Source organism: Strix aluco, chromosome 10, assembly GCF_031877795.1.
Source record: "Strix aluco isolate bStrAlu1 chromosome 10, bStrAlu1.hap1, whole genome shotgun sequence".
NCBI lineage: Eukaryota > Metazoa > Chordata > Aves > Strigiformes > Strigidae > Strix > Strix aluco.
Window position 1 is genome coordinate 14,714,807 of NC_133940.1, and position 23,319 is coordinate 14,738,125.

General features: G+C 42.7%; 1 protein-coding gene across 1 annotated transcript in view; it reads left to right on the forward strand.

Annotated features, from left to right (window-relative positions):
• The window catches only part of NEXMIF (neurite extension and migration factor), a 172,625-nt gene that overhangs the window by 56,590 nt on the left and 92,716 nt on the right, over window positions 1-23,319 (forward strand). The window lies entirely within an intron of this gene.

Sequence of the window (23,319 nt, forward strand, 5' to 3'; positions counted from 1 at the left end):
ATGGCTTTTTACCATCGTGCTGGGGCAGAATGAGCCAACTTCTGCATCTGTTGCTGCTTCAGCACGTAATTCGTAGGCAGTCCTTACCACTGCGTTGGTGGAAGTGGCATCAGGACAACTAAAAGCTCATCTTGCACATTGGTGTCTAGGCTGAGTTTGTCAAGGGGCTTCATGACTTGCAAGCAGAGCAGATTTGAGATGGAAGTCACTAAGCTACAATAAATGGGGAGCTCCAAGGTATCACTTTTAGAACTGCATTTCAGAGTATGGCAGCTCTTTAAACTGATTTCAGTAATGAATAATTAAAGCATAAAACACAAGAACAGTAAATACTTAATTAAAATACTGAACAGAAACTACAAAATCTCTTGAAGACAAAGGAAGCTTTATTTTCTGTTCTCCTCCCCTCCCCCTGCCTCATTATTCTCCTACATGGAGAAACCTGGTCTGGGCAGAAGGAAGCAGGGGGATGTGCAGCCATCAAACCACTGTCGGAGATTAGAAATTCCTCCTTACTTATTAACCACTCTCTTCTGAATCGTCCTTCATAGATTAACTTGTGGGTATAATGATTCAGATAATATCACATGTATTCCTTTCCTGGAAATGTTTGTGGACCTTGTAAACACAAGAGGCTGGGAAGCTTTGTAGCTGTTCTATTGAGAAAAAAAATGTGTTCAAGCTCCAGTCAGAAGTTATGTGTTCAATAGTAGTTAATTAGTGGCTAAACCACATGAAATATGGAGTTGCATTGTGTATTTGCTATTAAAATTAATAAAACCTTCACAAGAAATGGCTGATTAAGAAATTGAATGATACCAGATAGTAAATAAAAAAATAAAGCAAGCCCTTAGAGTAGTATTTCCAGATTTACACACATACACACCATTTTCTGGACTTTTAAAAAATGTAATATTATTTAGGGTCTCTATGGTTAGAAGTCAAATTAGATATTGGTTGAGGCTGTGTTTATTAATCAAGACTAGTAATTACAAAGTGCTGTTCATTTCCAAGAGGTATTCAAGCAATCCTCGCTAAAGCCCAGCAAGAATGAATAGATAATATGTATAACTGGTAGACGGAGAATGAGCATTCAAGGTTGATGAAGCTCTAATTTCCATTTAAAAATGAAACCAAATCTAATCTGAGGAATTAGAAGCAGTAAAAATGATGTGTTAAAGGGTATTTATAGGTAATGTTGATCTTTCTTCTGCATTGTGAAGTCTCCCAGGCCCCCAGGTCAGGGGGACCTGGCTCATACCTGGTCAGATGTGGCAGAAGCAGATGTGAATGTCATTGCTGACATGGACTCTCTGTCCGTGATGACCTTACCTGTGAGGTAACCTTCTCTAACCACTGGTTTTCTTATATTTGAACAAAAGACACTAGTGATTACACAGTCATCACTCTGCCATCCCTCCCAAGGATCAGTGTGGGTAACATGCAGTGGACCAGGTTTCCACAAGACTGAAATCCTGAGATTGTTTCTGATCTTTTTTTCCCATGATTGTACTGAGTGCTGACCAAAGACGTTCACTGATAATTGCTTGATTAGTCACCATGGTTCTGATGTCAGAGGTCACTTGGAATTAAATTTAATAAAAGACTTGGCTGCTGCAGCATCATAGTTTTAAGTGTTTGGATCCCAGAATGGAGCCCCAAGCTCTGAGATAAATGCAGAGTGCATAGAAGAGTTTTAACACTGGACAAGGTGGTGATTTAAAAAAAAAAACAAACAAAACAAAACAACAAAACAAACGAGCAATGAAACCAACAGAGCTGAATGTGAATGTGAAATCCTGTTGGTCTGACTGCTTGGGGCCTGGGAGCCTGGATGACCTTCTAGAGTTGCCCAGGCAGGAGGAGACCAAGGGGACAATTCTTTTTTTATATCCAGAGGCACGAGGGGCACAGAGTTGAAGAGATGCAAAGGGAAGATTCAGGCTCAACGGCATAGGGAAAGTGGCTGTGAGCCTAGGTGCCTGCAGATCTAGGGGGCTGCTACACATGTGGGCTTTTTGGATCAGGTTTCTTGACTTTTTGTCCGTTTGTTTGTTTCTTATGCCTGAATTCTGCCCAAGCCCTATTCTAGGCATTGAGTCCGGCTCTGTGCTCAGCCTCTTAACCTGAGCGCTTAAGTTGCTCCTTCAGAGAAGTCCCAAGGGAGTTCTGAGTATTGGCTGATGCTTGTCAAGCATTTTGTCCTGGTTTAGCTAGGATAGGGTTAAGTTTCCCGAGCAGTGGGGGGGGAAGCTCTAGCCCTTATTCATCTACCATGCTGACCTCATGTCCTGGCGCCCAAGCGCGGGAAGAATCGGTGAGCTCGTGCTTGTTGATGCAGCCGGTCCTCTCACTGTTGTATCGGTGTATATATATATATCTATCTATCTTGCTCTGTTCATTGTTTTTACTGTTATTGTTGTTGTTTGTTGTGTTGCTGTTGCACTGTTGCATTAAACCTTTCCTTATCTCAGCCCCGGGGCTTTGTATTTCACTCCCTTTGTGGGGAAGGGGCAGCGGCCGCATGGTCTCAGACCCTGGCAGGGACTAAACCACCGCACATTTGAAGATTAAATGTGCTGTGTGTGAACAAGTTTTTGCTTTTCTTGTACTGAACTTGGATACCAAGGTGATGAGCATGGTATAAATATCTTGAGAGAGTAATGCTGAGCATAATAATTTTTATTGATCTCAAAAGCTAGAAGACCTTTCTCAACTTTCTGCTTTTTTGGTGTCTAATTACTCATTTATGTCCATATAATAGTGCAATTATCTTTTCATCAGAAGAATTGGGAGGAGGACATTATCATTTTAGTAAAACTGTAATTCCTGAAATAATAGTTAATTTCTTCCAGTTGTTTGGTTTGAGGTGAAAACAAATGGTGGATAGCTTTGGGTGGGTTTAACACATTGCGTATGTTTTGAGCACTTGTTGGCTCTGCAGGAACAGTGGTTTACAGGCTAATGCTTTGTTTTATTTATGATAAACCTCTGTTTAGAAGACCTTTTAGAGTTCTTGTTGTTTTGGTTTTTTTTTTAAAAAAAGCTGATATTAAAAAAAAGTCTAAAAACAATGGGCCCTTATCCTTAAGATAAGCTTTTCATAATTTTTTTTTTCTCCCAAACAAACAAACCCACCTAATTATAAAGGAGTACAGCTTTCAGGTAGCACTGGTATGATTTAATTTGCCACTTGCTATCATTATCTGAGTCACTCCTAGAGAAGAAAATACAGAGAGTATTTCTGTTAGATATGCTACAGGAAGACTGATACTTCTCTTTTGCACTGTGGTAGTGATATCTTGAAGGATTTCTTCCTGATGTGTTAAGAACACATAAGCCCTTTCAATTTAAGGTACGTGAACAGTCCTGTGGTTATTAGTCCTTTTCCTAATATTTTTTTTTTTTTTTTTTTTTTTTGTATGTCACTATCTCTGAAGTGAGAACCAGTTTTGGAAACGTTTTGAACTGGTCTTTCCTTTACAAAGTCTTTAGATTAGCTGAAATATAATATTACAAAGCTAGTCCCACTCTGCCATGAGAAATGGTCAGGACTGGATTGCCTGTGAACAGTTTGGCAATGCAGCCCCACGTGGGATAGAAATACACACTTATTAAGGAGGCTCCCATTAAGTATTTTACAAATACCGATGAATAGTTTAATGCTACTCATGGAGACACTTTGTCTTGTGCTGGGAGAGCAATTGTCTTGTCTTGTGCTAGGAGAGCAATCCTCAAGCACCTGTGTTCAAATTCCTTTCAACACAGTTGTGTCTCAGCTCTGCCTGAGGCAAGCAGATGATGCTCCACGCTTGACAAGGCCCTGTCCCAGAGGGACAGAGGTGGGTGAGTGAACTGACAGAGGTTCTAGTTCACAAAATGGGCTGGAATTATTAATTCTGGTAGCGGGAGTGTGAAATACAGAATTCCTGTTTCCGTGGAGAAAGAGGAGGCCACCATGCTGAGCAAGCACTTGTCCGCTCAGAGCTGGCTCCAGGAGGAGTAATGTATTTTCTTTTTTTTTCTTTTTTTTTTTTTTGGTATGTGCTCAAAATATTTAAATGTTGCATGTGGGGAAAAAAAAAACAACCCCACAAAAAAACCACAATTAAAACATTATTTATTAGTGCTGAGAGTATTTTGAGTCATTTTTGTATTCAATCGGCTGTAATTAAATACTCAGTGAACACAAAATTAGGTCATATATTATGTAAATAGGATGAGACATCCACTAGCTCCAGCAACAAATGCTTTGGAGTCCTTAAGGGTACAATTCATGATTGGACTCCTGGAGCCTAATTGGTTCTGTCTGACCCTGATTTCCTTCTCTGTCACATGCCCACCTGAATGCAGAACAAATAAGGAGGAGGGCGCAGGGTGACACGGATGATAGGTCATCTGCTGCCTCCAGCTGTGAAGCCTCCCCATGCCTGATGTTCTCAGCCAGTTTGAGTTCTACGTGGGGTAGACTTTCTCCTTGCTCCCAGTGGACCTCAATTCTCTGCCGTGGTCCAGCCATGTGACTTGAGTGCATCCTTTAGACATGAGCAGAATGAATTTAGGTATATTTAAAAAAAAAAACTAATAGATGCTTAACCGTTGTGCTGAGGGAGGCTTGGAGCACTTGGCACTGCCCAGGATCATGCTCTTTATTCTCTTAACATGACACTTGATAACTTCTGTTTTAGCATTCATAATTACAAATGCCAAACCTGATTTTACTCCCTTTGAGGATAGTGGGAGCAGTAACAGGTCCATTATTATTAGTCAGAACAATTATGTAGCTCTTAAAGAAAGAAAAAAAAATCAAGCTGTTGGATTCTGCTTTTTTGTGACAGGGACTTGCCTGCTGTGGGTGCATGCTGTGTGAAGCAGCGTTTCATGGCAGTCTGAAGTTGCTTCATCCTTATGTCCTCTACTCATTGCAGTCTTTGTCCTTGTCTCCAGAAGTGGCTCTTGAGGAGCACCACCATCCTCCCCTGTTCCTTTCTCCCCAGCGCTCCAAGTTCTCGCTTTTAAAACCGAACACAAGCCTCTATGTACAAGGCACGTGGAGAACAAGAGCATGTTAGGAGGTGCTGGTGGCTGAGCAGGGAAACAAGGAAAAACTACAGGTAGCTGTCTTCCTAATCTTTCCTCGTCCTTCACCACCCATTTGTTTCCCATTCTACCCTATTTTGTTTCCTAGTGAAAGAGGCTACAATTCAGAGCTGACTAGGGGATGATGCATCAAATACTCTGAGTCCTTCAGGTATTAGTTTTCTAGAGCGTGTGTGGTTCAGTGCTGCTTGTGTTCTTCTGGTGATGGAAGAAATAGGGTTTTAGTCCATTGTATTTTGAGTTTTTAAGAGAGATAATGTCTTCTGTAGCCTTCCTCCTTCTGTGCCCCCCCCCCCCCCCCCCCTTTATTTTACAGAATTTCTTGCCTTAGCCCACAACTGTTTCCTCATAGATCCCTGGCAAAAAGCAGGGTAGGTTTAAATCAGTAAGAAGAGATGAGCCTTGTCGTTGGAAGCAAGCGTAATGCATGGAGAGGTGTGGTGAGAACCACGCTGCTCCCAAACCTTAACATGGGGGATCAGAATAAGTCTGTAAAAGGGAAATCAATAAGCATATTACTGTAAGGGAAATGGGGTGTGTTTTTTATACCTAGGTAGCATTTTTCCTAACTTGCCATGAGATAGGAAGAAACTAGCCTGTGTGAGGTCTGGTCTGTGCATCTTGAATTGACATGTCTGGAGTCACAAGGAAAGGACTGCAGTGTTGGGGCTCTCAGCAGCTGAGCACATGCTGGGAAGCAGGCTTGCAGCATCAGACTCTTCTCTCACCTCTTGTAGCTCTGAATGGCAAATTATACACTTGCCTCCCTTGGTTTGCCTTGCCATTATTACCTCTGGAATTGGGATATAATACCTGGCATGTGCAGCCCAATATTTAGAAGTGAAAAGCTTATTTATCTGGCTCAGCTGCAATAAACCTGTGTGGACCTTTAAGGCTGGTTGATGTATTGCAAGGGTGGGCAACTTCTAGGAGGTAGTGGGTGTGATCCTGGGAATGGGATGTTAGTTTGCTTTCAGTAATAGTAACTGCTGGGGAAAAATGAGTCAGACTGGACATGCTGAAGACCTGATATTTCACTTTCAAACTTCATTCTAGCTGGGTGGGTCAGGCTTGACTGCTTTCAGCTTCGTACCATCAGGAGGCATGGATTTGGCTTATCAAGCAGTGCTGGGCTTGCTAAGTGATTGGCAGACATTATAGAAAAGTGAGATGCTATTCATGCTGCAGTGGATAAGACTTTGGAAAGCATTGGTTTAAGATTGCAAGAGGCTGAGAGGAAAATTGAAGTCATGGAGATAACGATCATTGGACCTAATGCTGCTCTTGCTGAGAATGCCAAAGACCAGGTTGTAAGGCGTGCAGAAGTCCAGTTGATGATCTGGAAAATAAGTGCAGATTGAGTATTATCATCTTGGTGGGAGAATCTTGTGAATATATTGACAGAGAAGCAGAGATTCATGTGCTTGTGGCAGGGTGCTGGTCAAGCTGCATAAATGCTAGGTGAAATTTTTTAAGAAGTGCTTCAGTATGCTGTAAGGGCATCATGTTAATGAAATACCAAGCTACTAAGCAGTGACTTCCCGGGACAATAAATCAGTGAATATTATTAAATGGCATAGCAACTTGAAACAGTTCCGTATGTTGCAACTCCAACAAAAAGAATATGTGCTTTTTTACTAAGTGTTGGGGGATTGTTCAGTCTAAAATCTCAGGAGGTAATTTTAATGCTCTGTGATTTCTGTGTCATTTGCATTTAGCTCTTCCTCATATATCCTTAAAAAAAAGGTTTAAAATTGTTGTCACTGAAAAGCATCTAGGGTACTCTGCCTTCTTATGGCCAACAAGTTATCATTTAATAAAACACTTTCTATTTATATACAAATTGGTAGAGAGAGAAATCTGGACTGTAGTTGTCCATAAGTTGTCTACAAAAGACTGTACATCTTTTCTTTCTTTTTTTAAAGAGAAGGAGAATGAGATTTTAGGTTGAACTGTTTTTACCAACTGCGTTATGCGCCAATAGGAAGTGAATAGATAACATCATCTCAGTTGTACGCGCAATCAGATTTTATCCTCCAGAAACGGAGATTTTGTGTGCAGCTGCTGACAGAAGATTTTATTTGCCTGACAAAGGCCTCTGTGGACAAAGAAATTTTCCCCCATCAACAAGAGTGGTCCTTCAGCACATTTTTGGACTGTCCTCCTTCGGAATTGTTCCTTCTTGAAGGTCCACTGATTTCCTCCAACCCTTTAAACATCTCCTATTAAAAAAAAAAAATACATTATATATAATATAAAAATTACCATCCTGACCTTTTCTTCCATGTTTCTGCAGTTGCCTTGACCTGCTTTCCTCTCCCTGGGATGCCAGTGATGTGTCCCACTGCCCCGGCCTGGGAGGGAGTTGGGAGGGCAAACATGACATTGTTCTGGATTGTGCCTACTTGTGGTTATAAGCTTGCTTGGGGAGGGGTATGGAGAGGGGTAAGTGGATTAACCATTCATTTTTCTGTATGATGCTTTTGTGTCAGATCTGTTGTGTGCTGGTGAAAGGGGGTGCACTGGCTGCTGGACCAGCCGGGGAGATGCTTTGGGCCTCAGAAGTGTCTGTGGTGTTTTTCATGAGGTGGTCGGTGAGATCCTCGCTGTTTTTTGCGGACTCGTGGTTGGCCTGCAGGGAACCGGACAGCCTGGCGAAACAGCCGGGAGATGGGGAGGAACAGAGGAGGAAGAGGAAATGGGGCAATTAACTAATCTCAAAAAGGACAAAACGTTTGTTGTGCTAAAAATATGCAGCCACATTGCTGATACTACATTTCACAGCAGTGGCACTGAGCTATTTCAAGATGATGAACGGGAAGAGCAGTGATACAGATCTGCTTGGAGAAATGTGGTGGCCAAAAGTGTACCCAGGGTCCGTGGAGAACAGTAGGGATAGTGAGCATCTGCAAGGTGGGGTCTCACCAGGCAGCGTGCTGGAGCTCTGTCTGCCTGCGGTGTGATTTCAGCAGTGGTAGTCACCTGGGTTTTTGATGGGCTGAGCAGATGTTGTTTCACCAGGGAAATGCGAAGAGAGTTCAAGGACATGTGGTGCATGGAGGTGCACATCATCCTGCATCTGTGGGATGCCATGGATGCCTGCCAAGGAGAGTCATGTAGCGTGCAAGGGCTGAGCATGTAGGCTGGTGTCCAGCCTCAGAGTATTTTCTGTTTTCAAGCAGTTGTTTGCAGGACCAAAGGGGTGGTGGGGGGAACATACCACGTGGCTACCCACCTCCTGGCCTGCGCTTCATTGTCTGCTTCAAAAGCTTCGCTTGCCAGCAAAGTTTCCTATCTTTCTACTACATGTGACTTGTGGTTTAACTCCTCCATGCTGTACCAACAAGCGTAGGAATACCAACAAGCGTAGGAATACATTTCTATGCACCGCTTAAAATGTGGAAGATCTTTTTGATTACCTGTGAGATTGCTTAGGAAATTTCTGTGCTTTGTGGTATTGCACATGCTCCTAATACATTTACAAGCAAGCCACACACTGGGACAAAACTAGGTCACGGATAGACTCCTTACTGGACAGATGTTTAATTTTCCTAATTCATCCCCTATATTAAGCAACATAATTGTGAGTTTAGGGTTAGCTGAATCTTGCTGACCATAGCTAATTTTTATTGTGGGTCCATCAGAAGGTTGAATTTTGGAGGCACAAAATGAGAGTTTTTCGTACATGGGAGAAAGCCGGGATATTTTGTCTTTGACTCTCAGTGGGAGGTCACAGCCTTTTGTGCTGGCAGCTCTGAAACCAGCACAAACTGGGGTGATTAGCTCCCTTTTCTAATGAGTACACAAAGCTGATTGTGAATGAGCCAGTGGGTTCATTGTGCAGCCTTGGCCTGCGTTTAATCCTTTATGTGAGACCCCCTTTTACACAGGGACAGCAATTGGAATCCAATTTACACCAGCTCGGCATTAAATCTCCTTACGCTGGCGATACTACTAATCAATGAAATTGAAATTCAATTGCCGTTAGGAGTCTCTTCCCTTCAGTTATGCCACTTGCTTTCTGCTACGCCGTGCGTTTTAAGAGAAATGAAGCCCTTAAGTGGGAAACACTTTGTCTTCCTAATACACGAATAAACAATGTCTCGCTTCTTGGCAAAACACATCCGAAGTACTGTGTAACAAGCAGGAGAGATCTTAAAAGTCCATCAAGAGACGTTATGGTAATTTTGCAAGAACGACCACCTTGCTTTTAGTGAGAATTATCTAAATATGAAGATAAAAGGAAGAAGAAAGGGAGCTTGACGGGTAGAGAGACACATGAAAGGTTTTGGGAGAGGCTTTCTGTGCTGCACAGAGATATTAGCAGTTGAGTTTTCTGGCAAGCACCTTAATAGCAAGAAGAGTTTCTTCCTGTCTGGTTTTCACTTTAATAAGCAGGACTTGTTCAATCAGTTTTGGGGTGCATCAGAGATAAGTAAATTACAAAGAGGAGTCTCCATATGCATCACTTGTTTTCCTTTCAGGGAACATTGTGAATGCTGATTAATCAGTCCCTCCCAGCAACCTTGGGAACTGTGAAATTATAGTTGAAGAAACTTCCCTGTGTTGCAATGGAGAAACCAAGACACAGAAAGATAAAAACAATTTTTTAAGAGTGTCAGTGTTTGGGCACCCATGTGTGATGGGGAGGAATGATTTCAGAAGTGCTGAATGCCTATCCTTCGGAAACCAAGCAGCTGAAGTATCTCACCTGGGGGTGTTATAAATGGGAATTCTGCGAATTGTGGCTTGCTCTTGGAAATTTTGGCCGGTCATGGCTTTTGAAAGCCAGGGCGCTTTGTGGCTTGGAACTGCTCAGTTGCGGAGTTGCTCAGTTCTCATCCCCATCTTTTACTCTTGCTGCCTGCAATCCCTTGAAATATTCATTCTGCCTTTTATTCATCAGTGCTGTTTAATACCCCAGGCATAATGATGATCTGGAACGTTTGTATTCTGTTACAGTCATTGTTGGGTTTATCTAGAAAGCTGACACTGGACTGGAAATGAATGAGTATATATTCCCATTGTAACCAGTATGCCAGATGTATTTATTTAAAAAATCATGAAGTGGCCTCCTCAAAATCAGGTGATACTTTTTACACAATTAACTGAGTTTGCTTTTTATTTCTCACCTAGATTCTGAGCTATTGGGATGCACATTTATTGCTTTTCCAGTCTTTTATTTGCAGCTATGAGAGTTGGAAATCTAGCTGGGGGGGGGGGGGGGGGGGGGAAGTATTTTTTAATACAGCCCAAGGAATTTGCGAACAGAAGCATCAAGATGAATACGATAAAATTCATGGTAAAAATCACAGGAACTACCATTGCTGCTAAACTGAAAAAGAGTTGAGCCATTCTTTGTACTTACGCAGTGTTCCACCTTGGTTTTGCTGTGAAAGCACGACACTACAGACCTGTGCAGGTGATCTTACAGTTATGGAACCTTTTCTGTCCTGAGGAATCTGAAACTCAAGCAGAGATGGCTTCAGGGCCTCCCAGGACAGTCTGAGGGCTGTTGGGTCAGATGACATAGAATCATAGAATCATTTAGGTTGGAAAAGACCCTTAAGGTCATTAAGTCCAAGCCTAAACTTAACACTACCAAATCCACCATTAAACCATATTCCTGAGCACCGCATCTACAGTGCTGGAAGGAAGAGGAGGCCTTGGGAAGCAGAGCATTACTGAACTTGAGTTATTTTTTTTAACCTGGCAATTTCAGATGATGAATGCATCTTTTCCTAGCTAGCAACCAAACGTACCGAGGAGAAGACCGCCCACCTTCTGAGCTGAAAAATGCACTTTTGGAGGGTGGTGCTTTGGGGTTCTCAGACTGATAGATCATGTTGGTATGTTTACATACCACCTTGATTTGGTTATGTATCAGTGACCTTTCCTCTCTGATCTGAGCCTCTGTGCTGTCCAGATTGAGTTACTGCAGAGTTTTCTGAACAAGGCTAAGCTAAAAGGCCAGTGAGAAGTTATAGCTGGTACAAAATGTAGCTGCCTGCCTGTTTGATGGCTGTAGCTGCAGGGAATGTGTTTGACTTGATCTTCAGCAGTTCACGCTTATTTCCACATAAAAATAAAAAAAAACTTTTAAAAAATACCCAAACCAAACCCCTGCAGTTATTACTTTAAGCTGCTGCTATCATTTCAGAGATGCCAGTTATCCTTCCACGAGCCACTGAGAAAGATGGGTTTTACCTGTAATGATTGCAGGGTAATCGTTGCATATGTAATAGACACAAGCTTTAAACCATTGGGTTTTTTCAGTGGGCGAAGTCTTGACTTTGCAATTGATTGAGTCAGGAAAAGTCTGGTTGACCTTTCAGGCAAAGTTGATCTGCTAGCCTTTAAGGTGAGGGTATTTTATTTTTATTTTTTATTTTGTACAAATACAGCAGTCTGAATTAAGGCCAAATGCCCTAAAGTGTGCAACTGAGCCTGCTTAATAAGTGAAACATTTTGGGGCATTTGATTTTGTGACCTCTTTTTCTGTGAGCACGTTGAACTCCAACATTTTGCAGGGAGTGTTATTTTGTGGAGAGAGGACACTGATCTTATTTGGCAGAAAATAAATTAATATGTGTTATGGTGCCTATTCAAGTACTTTCTTTTATGTATCTGCAGGATGCTCTGCCCTGAAATCAGATCTCGTCTGACTGATACATTTTAAGCAGGATGATTCTGACTCTTTCACAACTTTCAAGTGTAAATGTGTTAATGTTTTGCCCAGCACATTATTTCTAACAGGCTGAACTTTCATTGTGTTTTCGCAGTTTGGGTTTACATTTAACTTGAGGCTTTCATAGTTATTTAATTCTTCATAATTTTTGATGCCCTGGTAGCCTCACAACTGCCCCAAGATTGCAAAGAAAAAGACAAACACCCAGCCTCCCTGTCTTTATTTTCTGAAGATCTTCCTTTCTCTCCCCAACCTTCAAGCCCCCAAATCTGAGCCCCAGGGGAAAATCGGAAGTTGCTTCCTCAGACCTGTCAACTCTTGTGCTTTCAGGATGAGCCTAATGATGTTGAGCCCTATATGATTCTTTCACACTTGTCTACTTCAATCTCACACCGCAAGACAAGCAGTGGATGTGCAGAGAGAGGGATGAAAGTCCTGCTATGGTAGAAATCTGCAAAACGTATGCACTGGGTGTGAAGGAAATTTGGGATCAGATGCAAATCCTGTGTGTAGCATAGCTGGTTGGGTTTTTTTTTTCCCCTGCAGTTTAATATGATTTTTGTCTTGATGCATAGGAAATCCAATCAGGTTTTGGAGGGACATGGGGAGGGATAAGAGTGAAGAATTATGCTGAGTGTTTCCCATCTGCATGATGTTATGTAGGTGGGAGTAAACAGCAGGATTTGACCATGGAGGGAAGAGAATTAGTGCTGAAATTGAGTATATAGGTGGTCACAAGCCTTATGTTTCAGATATTGACCCTCCCTGCCTTTTTTAACCAATTATGAGACCACTTGTCCTAAGGATATTTTGTGCCTGCAGGCACAAAATACTGGGGTTGCATTAACAGACTAATACAGTCCTCTCTCTAACCACTGCATGCAACCTGCCATGTAACGTGTGCTTCTTCTCATTGCAGATGGATAAGAAATGATACCAGGGTAAATTTTGGGAACAACTGGTGTGCAGCATTACTGGACTGCCTGGACTCTGTAGCATGAAGTCATCCCTTTTATCTCTGTGTTTGCTTTTCAGCTTAGTCTGTGAGTGGTTTCCTCTCCTTGTATTGTCTGGCGACTCACAGAGGGGCAGAGAAACAGGCTAAACACAGGTGGAAATGAAATAGCTGGATCACTGAGCCTGCTGCCTCAGTTTCTCTCCAGAGTGCACTTTTTGCAGATAGTGTCTGGAAAATCATGTGTAGGTGCTACTAACCCACAAAGTCAGGTAGAGACAGGACTTGCTTGCCTCTTTGCTGTTAAATGGATTTTACACACCAGTGAAATGTAGATCAGATTTATGGTGTGTGTGGACAGTGTGCCTGCCTCTTTTCTAACTAGTATCCATTGTCTTTTTGCTCCTTGTGGGTATTTACAAGCTAATTTTGTACAGGGCTCTGTTTTCGGTGTATCAGAACAGTATCTGAAGTCACATAGAGAAAGCTGAGCATCAGTTCCCCTACAAGAGTAGCTGTAGGTATGTAAGACATAGTGATGGAGATCTCTCCCATGCGTGGGATGCAGATGAAGGGTGCACACTACTGAGTGACAGTCCCCACTCCAGAGGAGCAACTGGTGAATGAAATGGATGGGAAGAAACAGGATGGGAAGACAGAAAAAAGGGGTGGGGTATTGCACATCTTATTAAAGGTTTTACTGCTTTATCCTTACTTTCTCAGTTCTAAATAGATCTAGGTCTTTTTTTACTTATAACTCATTTGTAGTGGGGTCCCCTGTCAAAAACCTGGATCCTTGAAGCTCTGCTGAATTTGAATCTTTTATGTACACATGCAGCTGCAGCACACCAGGTACTCAGGCATTTTTTTTTTGAGACTATTTTGCCAGCAAAGGCTGATGTCAGACCTCTGGGTAGTTAAAAAGCAAATTCAAGCAGCCCATTGTGAGGAACCTGAGAAAGTGCTGTTGCCAGCCAGGTTCTCAGTGAATGCTGGCCCTTGCCCAGCGGTCAAACGGGTGATTTACTGTGTGCTTTTCCCCATTGCTATGCAGCAGGCCAGAACTGTTGTGTGGAATTTTAAATTTTTTTTATTTTTATTTTTTTAAACACCTCTTTTATTGGATTTGTGAGCTTTCTTTGTGGTTTGCCAAATGACCAGCGTTAAAAATGACAGTCTTTGGCTGTAGGTCTAAAGGTTGTGATAGCAAATCAGAATTCCAGCGTCGGAAATTGGGCTTCGTAAGAGGCAGACATATAAATCAAGGCTGAGCTGATTAAATGTGTTCTTTTGCGAGGCTCTGCAGTGGGGCTGACAGCGTTCAGCTTCTCGTCTGAAGTTCCTGAGGGGTCAGGAAGTGTCGGCAGCGAAGGAGGAAAGCATGTACTTGGGAACGGTGCTAAAGTGCTATTTGTCATCTGGGGGGGTAAAGTGATGTAATGAAGACCATGAGCAATGCAGGATGGATGATACCAGCTGAACCTCCTGGCCAGATGACCACTCTCCTGGCTGAAATCGGGACGTTAAGTCAGAGGCCTTTGCGTTCAGTACTGGCTTCTTGAGATATTTTACAGCTGTACTGCAGGTCCAAAGCTATGCTATTTCTGACACACAGCTGCGATCTCATGGTGGGCCATGTGGTGATGTGCAGCCTGCTCAGTTTGGGTGGGTCATGCCAGTGTCTGTGGTAGGAGAAGCCCAGTGGACCAGCTGGCTGTAGATGTATGCGTGGTCTGGATCTGACACTGGTTCTCACCCTCTGGTGTGACCTGGTGTGGCTGTGACCTGCTGTCTGAGGTGGCAGCCGCTCTCCTCCAGGTGCATTTCTCCCCAGGGGCTGCCCAGCACTACGGGTTCTGCCTTCAGGGCTTCAGACTGCTGCCTTACTGCAGCAGACACTTCAATTACAACTTGCAACTTGGCTAAACGCAGGTTTTACTAGTACTTTCAAGTCAAAATGTGTATTAGTCCCTCTTTTTTTGTCTCTGTTTCCTCATTTCTTTTAGCAGTCGCTCTTTAGGTGTTGAAAACTGCAAGTGTTCTCCATTCCAAAATACTCTTTCCAGTTGGACAGTGAAAACCAAATGAACCACTGCTTCCTCTTGTAGCTGAGACACCTCCTTAAGAGACCCATCAGGCATGTATTTATGAAAACAGGGTAGAAACAGCGAAACACATTTTAAAACGTTTTCAATAACACGCTGTCTTGAAGATTTCCTAAAAGCTTCACTGAGGGCAGTTCTCCCCAGCCAGGGCTGTGTTGTTACCCCAGGCAGTGGTGGGGCAGCTGAGAGGCATTTAGAGATGCGCGTCAGTCCCAGTCTCCCTATGTGCTAAACCAATATTGTGTTAGTGCATACCTACACCGGTGACTGTGCTTTTAATGAATATGCACTATGCTGAACATAAAATCTAAATAGATCCCCTAGGGACTTTTTCTTTTTTGATTTGCTCCAAAATCCTGTTCAAGCGCATTCAAGTTAGTCATCCAACATCTGCTTGCTTTTCGTTCCTATCAGTATTCATTCAGAGGTAAACTTCTAGGCATAACCTTTGCCAGCACTTCCCTAAATACTGAGTAATATACAGGGAGCACAGGAGAGTGCTCAGATGTTTTTAATACAATCCGAGGACAGCAGAATGCAGCTGCCACCTGCAGACCAGTGTTTGCAGGGGGACCCTGACATTTGGGCTGTGCCTAAAAGGTTCTCTGTGAACCCTAAGTAATGGGTTCACTGATTTTTTTTTTTTTTTTTTTTTTTTTTTCTTCTTCATCCTTCATCTGCAAGAGCTTGATTTTGAGGTTGGTGGCACTGGAGGAAGGGAAGGTCGGTAAGCAAGGAGGGTGGATGTGGCCAGCATGGGAGCTGCAGTGGAGTTGCCTGTGGGGGGGCAATGCCTTGATGCCAGCCTCACTTGAGAGCATCTTTCAGGAGATTCAGCACAGCAGCCATGAGAAAGCTGGCTCTGTCATTATGATCACTGTTTACTCTTCCTTCTACACCTTCGCTCTTTTGAGTATCTTTTTTGAGAATTCAGCTTAAGCTGCAGACTTGCTTGCTTCATTAAAAGTTATCCCTATTTGCCCTGGTTAGTCACTATAAACGAGCTGTTGCATTTGATGCTAACACAGCACTAATCTACTACTTCATTTAATAGTATTCGAGTCACAACAGATAACTGCTCTGCTTGTATAAATGGCCCTTCCATCCTGCTACACTTTTTTGAAGATTGTTTTGTAACCTTTTGTTTCTGTCCCAGTGTAGCCCCATCCCAGGATTCGAACGGACAGGTTTTTGTTGTCATAAATTTGACAAGTTTTACTGTGAAGAACGAGGAGATGCAGCAGGCTAGGTGGAAGGGAACACATGGGTTCTTTCCTTAGGTGGCCCATTGTTTCCAACTAGTGTGCCCTTTCTTTAGATGATGGTAGATATAAATGTAAAAAAAAAAAAATAAAAATCTCCAAATAGTGGAGGCATTTGGAGTCAAATAAAACAAACCTTTATTTTGCTTTGTTTGTTGATACATCATTAGTGGTTTGGGGATTCTTAACTTTTTTTTTTTAACCAGTTGGGTTATATGGTGACAAACTCAGCATACTGATTGCAGTAGCAGAGACTCTGGTCCTGGAGCAACGCTTGCAGCCCTGCAGATCACTTGTAAAGAAGGCAAAACATGGCCAGAGCAGTTTCCCCTGTTGCACCCTGACATCTCTGTGTTTGGTGCCTGTTCCCCCTTCCATCCCAGGCTGAGTCTGATAGCAAAGAAGCCAGGTTATAACAATTCAAGCAGCAACAAAGCAAGCATCTCTGTTTTCAGTTGATGCCCAGTAGCCCTTGGCCTAACTTTTAGTAGAGGGTGTGGTTTGCCCTGTGTTTCAGTGGTAGCTATGTTGAAATTAATTCTTATTATGTGTCCTTTGTTCTTGGTCACGACTATGTGATTTTTTTTTTCCACTGCAAGTTAAACACAAGACATTGTGGTGGGTTGCAGTCTCAAGGGATTAATTCTGCAATTTTCAGCCTGATGTTCTTTTGTCCTGGAATGAAAATGGTCGTCTTAGGTAATGGCTATTTTTATACAACCGTTTGTTCACCGAGAACTGGGTTGAGACCTCCAGTAGCGTATTACTGACTGCTAAAGAGCCATCATGTAATTCAGATCACTTCTGGACTTGGCTACACCATTGTCAGAGATGGAAAAGCTGGTTAAGAAAATGACCTTGTATGGTCTTACTAACCCCACTCAAGGCCCCTCCCTTTCAATTCTGTCTCTTTTTTTGGTGTGTCTCAGGAGATCTTCATTTTAGGTAGAAATACTGACATACAAATAAGAAGTTGTACCTTTGTTGATTTTTGTTGTGAAAAAAAGAAAAATGTAAAATATTGCTGCGGTATCTTGTGGTTAGCTGGAAGGACCACAGTGCTTGCTTGGGTGCTTACAAATGTTTTAGTTTTTGGAGGTGATGATAGAAGTTGGATGGTTTCCCTCCTCCAGCAGCATATTTTTTCTAGCACAGGCACAGCATCAGGTGTTCAGATGCGGCTCTGGGAAATGACGCTTGGATTGCACACATGTAGACTTAGGCTTGGACTGAGTGCACTTCTGAGCTAGTGCAAACAGCCGAGATGACGTGACCCTACACCACTCCTAGCTGGGTGCCTTGTTCCTGCCAGTCCAGAGTCTTTCGAAGTCATCACTGCACCCTAAAAAAGCCCTTTAAGAATTTGAAGGTGCTTCTGCATCTTATTTTCTTTGAACCCCATCTCTTCCCAACCAAGCGGTTCTGGCCAGGCCCACCAGTGGGTTGGGACACTCAGGGGCAAGGTGCCGGTGAGAGCTGCCAGAGCTGTGCTGGCGCTTCAGTGGTGCCAGGCAGGCTCCCGGTCCTGCTGGGTGAGGGACGGATGCTGTTGTGCTTCCTACCAGAAAGTGACATTACACACTTTTTAAGTGTTCAAAACACTTCCCTAGCATTTTTGTGGCATTGCCTTTACCTTAGGGAAAAGGAGACTGAGGCAAAGAGACTCACTGAGTGTCAGAGGCTCATTTAGAGTCCTGATGGTTAACTGCGCAATCAGTTCGGTGGACCAAGCTCGTTCTAAATTAAACTATTAAAAAGCTAATAGTGAAAATACTGAAGCAAGCTGAGATCAAAATGCAGAGTGCAAAGTAGAATTCTGTAAACTATCCATACATATTTTTTAGTCCACATACAGTGGAGATGCATGCAGTTCTTTCTCAGGAATTATTTTATTTAGTTAACACTATTAAATAAATGCCATTGTCATTTTTTCAAGACCTCTTTTTTTAATAAACCCAGCCAAACCGCTTGGACATTGCCTTAGTGCTGAATTGGCTCATGGATCACTATGCTCTGAAGTTTGTATTAATCAGCGCTCCGCAGTCAGTGTATTGTTGCTTCATTAACCTACTTGTTTTTAAGTATCTGTAAATCACAAAGAGGAGAAGTCATGCTGCTAGCTGAGAAATCAGCCCTGTTTGCAGCATCTATCCTCTCTGAATCACATTTCTGGTTAGCACTTAGGGTTTGGGGTTTTTGGGGTTTTTTTCCTTTTTCTTACCTGTGAAATTTGTGGTGTAGCCTGGAAGGATGTTTCAGATGTGTATATCCAAAATTGCAAGTGCTGTTGCTTTTAACATCCAAGCTCCCTGGGGATATTTGGTTCTGGAATACATCTATTCTCCAAGTGTTATTTCACTGCTCACAATGTCACAGCTAAGGTCTTGTTGTTCAGTAGGTAGATTTTATTTGTCAGTGTGCTGTATCTTCCTAAAGAGGCAAAGAATTGCAATAAAAATTATTTATTTTATTTTTTAGGCGAATCATTACAGGAGTTGTTAAAGTACAGTAATAAATGTTACTAATAGAGAGATTGTTACAGGGTCTACAGGAGGAGAGGTTGGCATCAAGTTGTACAAACTAACAGTGATTATGTATTACTGTTTCTCTGGCTAAGAGTGATGTTGTTCAGTGGTCATGTCCTGTACTTCTGAAGAAGACTTTGAGAGGATGGAAGGGAAGAAGAAAGGGTTATTCTTGCTGTGGATACTCAGGTTTGCATATTGATGACTGCAGATTGGTGAACTCCTTTAGTGGCAGAATGGACCTGGTACTCATTGTTTTCGTCTTGATTTTTAATGTGTCTCACTTTTATGTGGTGACATCCGAGCATCTCTTGGGATCATTAGTGTGGAGAGGATGTGGGGAGTCAGCTGGTGCCACTTGCACATCCAGATTTGGAGTTAGGAGTAAGCAACTCATGAACTGCTTTTTTTTTTTTCTTATTTCTTGGAATTGCAATGTCAAGATAATAGGGAGAAGTGAATGTTTTCTGTTCCGTAGCCTCTATGAAGTACTTTGTTGGTGTCTGGCTTTTGTTGTCAGTGCAAGTGCTGTTGAAAACTCTATTGTTTCAACTTTGGCAACTCAGATTTAGGGCATAAGGCACCTACGTGCAATCGAACCCAAAACATGACTCATGTTGGTAATTTGTAATTGCAGGCACTGAGTGTGCAACTTGCTTTCCTTTGAAACATGGTCTATTATGCAACATGAGCTGACAAGTACATTTTTGAACATTTTCTCCGACTACACATAAGCATCAGTTCTGAAATTTGGAGAGCTTTCTAATTAAATGATATTCTCTAGTAGAATCAAACACATATTAACAAAATTTTTTAAACATAACAAAGAATAATTGAACTTCAATAGTATCTGATTACTTTTGGTGTGAGTTTCAAAAATCAATTTTTCTTACAGATTTCAATTGCAATTGCATTTCTATATTTGTATTTTTGTGCTTTGTGGAAAGTACCAAATGCACTATTGGCACTGCAGTGCCTGACTTCTGGATGAAGGACTTACATAGTATACAAAGTAAATGTGGATGGTTTCAGTAAGGTGCCAAGTACAGTCATCATTTTTGTTGCTGTATATCAACCTATCCTACCTGTTGAGAAACAGAACATAATCTGTAAACATACACTTTGGGTTTTAAAGTAATCTTCCCCAAACTCCTAAAGCATGTAAAACTTTTTCTAGATTAATATTTAGACCAAATTTATTAAATGAGTATGATTTTTCTAGCATGAAATTTTAAAAATTAATTTATCAGTCTCTTGCCTCATGCTGCTAAAAGAGAAAAGGGAATCTGTCTCTCGTATTTAGTTTTATTTTGCAGAAATATTTTTCCATTTACGTGAATAGATGCTGATCTGACTTCATCACCATTTTTAGATGTTCTGTAATGCCAAACACAAAATATGAGCTGCCCTTTTTAGAAATAGTCCTCAAAACACTCTGTACTCATAAGTGACTGCTGTAACCCATTTGTACAGCTGGGCGAATGGAGGCACCCAAAGCTTTTAGCTTGCCCTAAGTCGTGTGGAAGCTCCCAAGCCCTGGCAGTGCTGACATCTTTTGTGGACTTGGAGAAGAGAACAAGCGCTAAATGAGCATCCAGAAGATGGACCTGGCTCCGTGGAGGTTGATACCACTGTCGTGAGCGTAGACTGGACTGTTGCCTCTTCCCCGCCAGCGTTACCCGTGGTAGGCTATGTTAGTGCAGAGATGCTAACACACATTGCTGGACACGATGGGAAACTGAGCCCTGGTTTGCGTCCTCCTCTGTTTGGATGTCCTCCTTCCCCTTTTTGCCAGGTTTTTATCTCCTCGTGTGAGACCTCATCCCTTCTGGGAAACCCATGCACATGCGCCTTCCCCACCCATGAGCTGCAGGGAAGAGGGAGAGGTGCTTTGAAAACATGAATTGAGGCATTTTCTGAGCTCCAGGGTGTGTTTTGTGTTTGTTTAGATGAGAATGGGGGAGAGCTTCTTTATGCTTTTTAAAGGGCAGAATGACTCCAGTGCAGAAGTCTGTTCTGGCTTAATGGCCCCACTTTCCAAGTGCCCCAGATCAAACCACATGTTGCTGAGCCCCAAAGAAAGCCCTGAAGTAGTTTTGGGGTTTGTGCACTGAGAAAGTGCATTCATTAACTTGTGGTTAATGCCTCAGAGGGGTTTTAACAACTTACATGTTGCCTTTTGTTGTTGCTACATAAAAAGAAACAAGCGGCATCCCCTGCACCCCCAAACCCTGTTGAATTGGGGACAGAATGCACTTAACGCTGAGGCTGTTTAGCATGGACTGCTTGTGTGGAGACGCTGTCGACTCCTCTGCTCTGCTGCACCAGCCCTTCTGAGGCAGTCCAAAACCGTGCGCCGTGGATGTGCGTGAAGCTGCAAGGCACTGGAGCTTCTTTTGATATATCTGCTTTCAGAAGGCATATGTACTGATTCGTCAAAAAGGTGACAGCTCATCATTAGCCAGTTTGGTCACATATGTTACGGTGGTGAATGATGTTTGATCAAGTGAAGCCCAAGGTAAGACGTGAAGAAACATGTTGTAAAGCATGCTTTGTTAATGCAAAAACATAGAGGTGGTTCCCTGGAATCTAATGCAAACATCTAATAGCTCCTATTTTATCCTCGTCTTGTGAAATGTGCTAAGCTTAAGTGGAAGCAGCTGCCTCCTGCACAGAGAAAGGGAGGCAGACCCCCCCTCTCCGTCCCCCCCCAGCCCCTGCCTTCAATTAGCTGCTGTTTTGCCTCGGAGTGCTGCATTATGACCACTCCTACTGTCAGAGACATTAGTGAATACGCAGTACAGCGATGAATTTGTAAATAGAGAGTGGGGCTAAGAGTGTCCTCAGCTCAGGAATGCAGTGGGTATATATTAAGCCAGGTGTATGGGGGGAGGAAAAAAAAAGAAAAGCAAGCATCTCCAGGCTGGATTTTATAATTAGGGCACATGGTGTAACTCTTTTGTTTTGCAGAAGCCAGCTTTATTAATTGATGTAGAAGGTTGCTGTGTGCTATTCATTGTTTGATTAAAATGCCTGTATAAATAATTAGGCCTCTTCTGTTTGTTTTATTTTTGCACCCAATTTACATTTTCATACAGAATAAAAATGAATTAGCAAATGCATTTATTTTTCTTTTTTTTTTCTTTTTTTTTTTTTTTTTTTTAACCCGTAGCTGTTCTCCCCTGGTCACCAACTGCTGCAGTAATGACATGACCTTTGTGCCGTGCTATTTCAGACGCTGGGAGCTCCACCGTGGTCCTCCTCCCTTCTTTGTGTGTGTGCTGCGGGGGGCTGCGGGCAGGCAGGTTTGGAATCCCTCTGGAAAACAAAAATAAACATGTATATTCAGTCACTCCTGGAAACATCAGGTCAGCTCTATATCTGGCAGTATTTTGCTGAAAAGAGGAGGTTTCAGGCAGACACAAATCTGTGCCTGTCTACTTTCAGGGCTGTAGAAGCAGGTGAAAATGCTGCTGTTTGTGCAGCAGCTGGAGAAACTGCTGTACGGCTGGAACTGGGGTTGTGAAGGACCTTTTCAAAGTGCCAGGAACTGTGTTATTGTTATATCAGGGACTGTCTTTCTATGTTGATATATGAAAAATCTGCCTGTCTGCAGTACCTGTGGAGCAGTCTGTAAGTCAGTAGGAAATCTTTATCCTAGGATGAAATCACTTTGAACTGCAAACCGGTACAGTTAATTTCTGTGCATAATTTGCTTTTTCCTTGAGAAAACTGTTGAGGGGCAATGCAAAACTTGTTCACCGTTATTCCCTCGTTGCTCCCTGGACTGTGGTGGGCATCTGTGGTCTTCCCCTGCCCCTCTGGAGCCAAGCAAAGCCGGAGGCTGCAGCAAGCATGGTGGGGAGATGGCTCGCACGATGCTCTCTTCTTGGCAACGTTTGCAAAAACCACTACGGACTGGTGCACCTTAAAAATGTTCTTAGTCACCTGAGGTCTCAAAACCAACATCCTAAACCTTGATCTCCTATATTTGCCTGTTTGTAAAGTCAAAAATAAGAAGTGGAAAATTGATGTAGGCTCTTGGTTCATTAAGAGTGCCTAGCGAGGCATCACACCCAAAATGATCTCTGCATAAAGAGCAGTTCAGGTAGAAAATGAGGAGAACTTGGTTTTTCACTCATTTTTTTCCCCTCTCCATCTCTCCCTGGCTTACAGGTCCCGTGAACTGTCCCATAGTGTAGGAAGAGGGTGTCAAAGGAGCTTTTCTTTGGCAGGACACGGAAGGTCCTCCCTCCTTGCAGGGCTGGCCAGGAGCACATGCTTCCTGAAGTTTTTTCAGGCATGGATCGATCACTGAGCACAGTTCAACAACAGCTGCAACAACAACAAGAGAGCTCACTCCGTGTGGCTGATCCCCAGGGAGAAGTGGAGAATTGTTGCCGTAATAAGAGAGACTCAGTTAGGAGTAAGTATCTCTCCCCAGGAAACGAAGAAGCAGGGGCTGCCTGGCTAAGGTAGAGGTATAAAGTACTACTCTTCATCTCTTAGCTCTTAAGCCAGGTTTTGCATTATTGCATTCTCACTTTGTTGGTAATGGTGGTGGCATCTCTGATTGCCCCCATACAAAGAACGTAACAGAGCCAGAGCCTCCTGCCTGGAGGTCTGTGGCACTGGGGACACTAATATGACAGTGAGTCACTTTGTAATTACGCCACTGTGATTT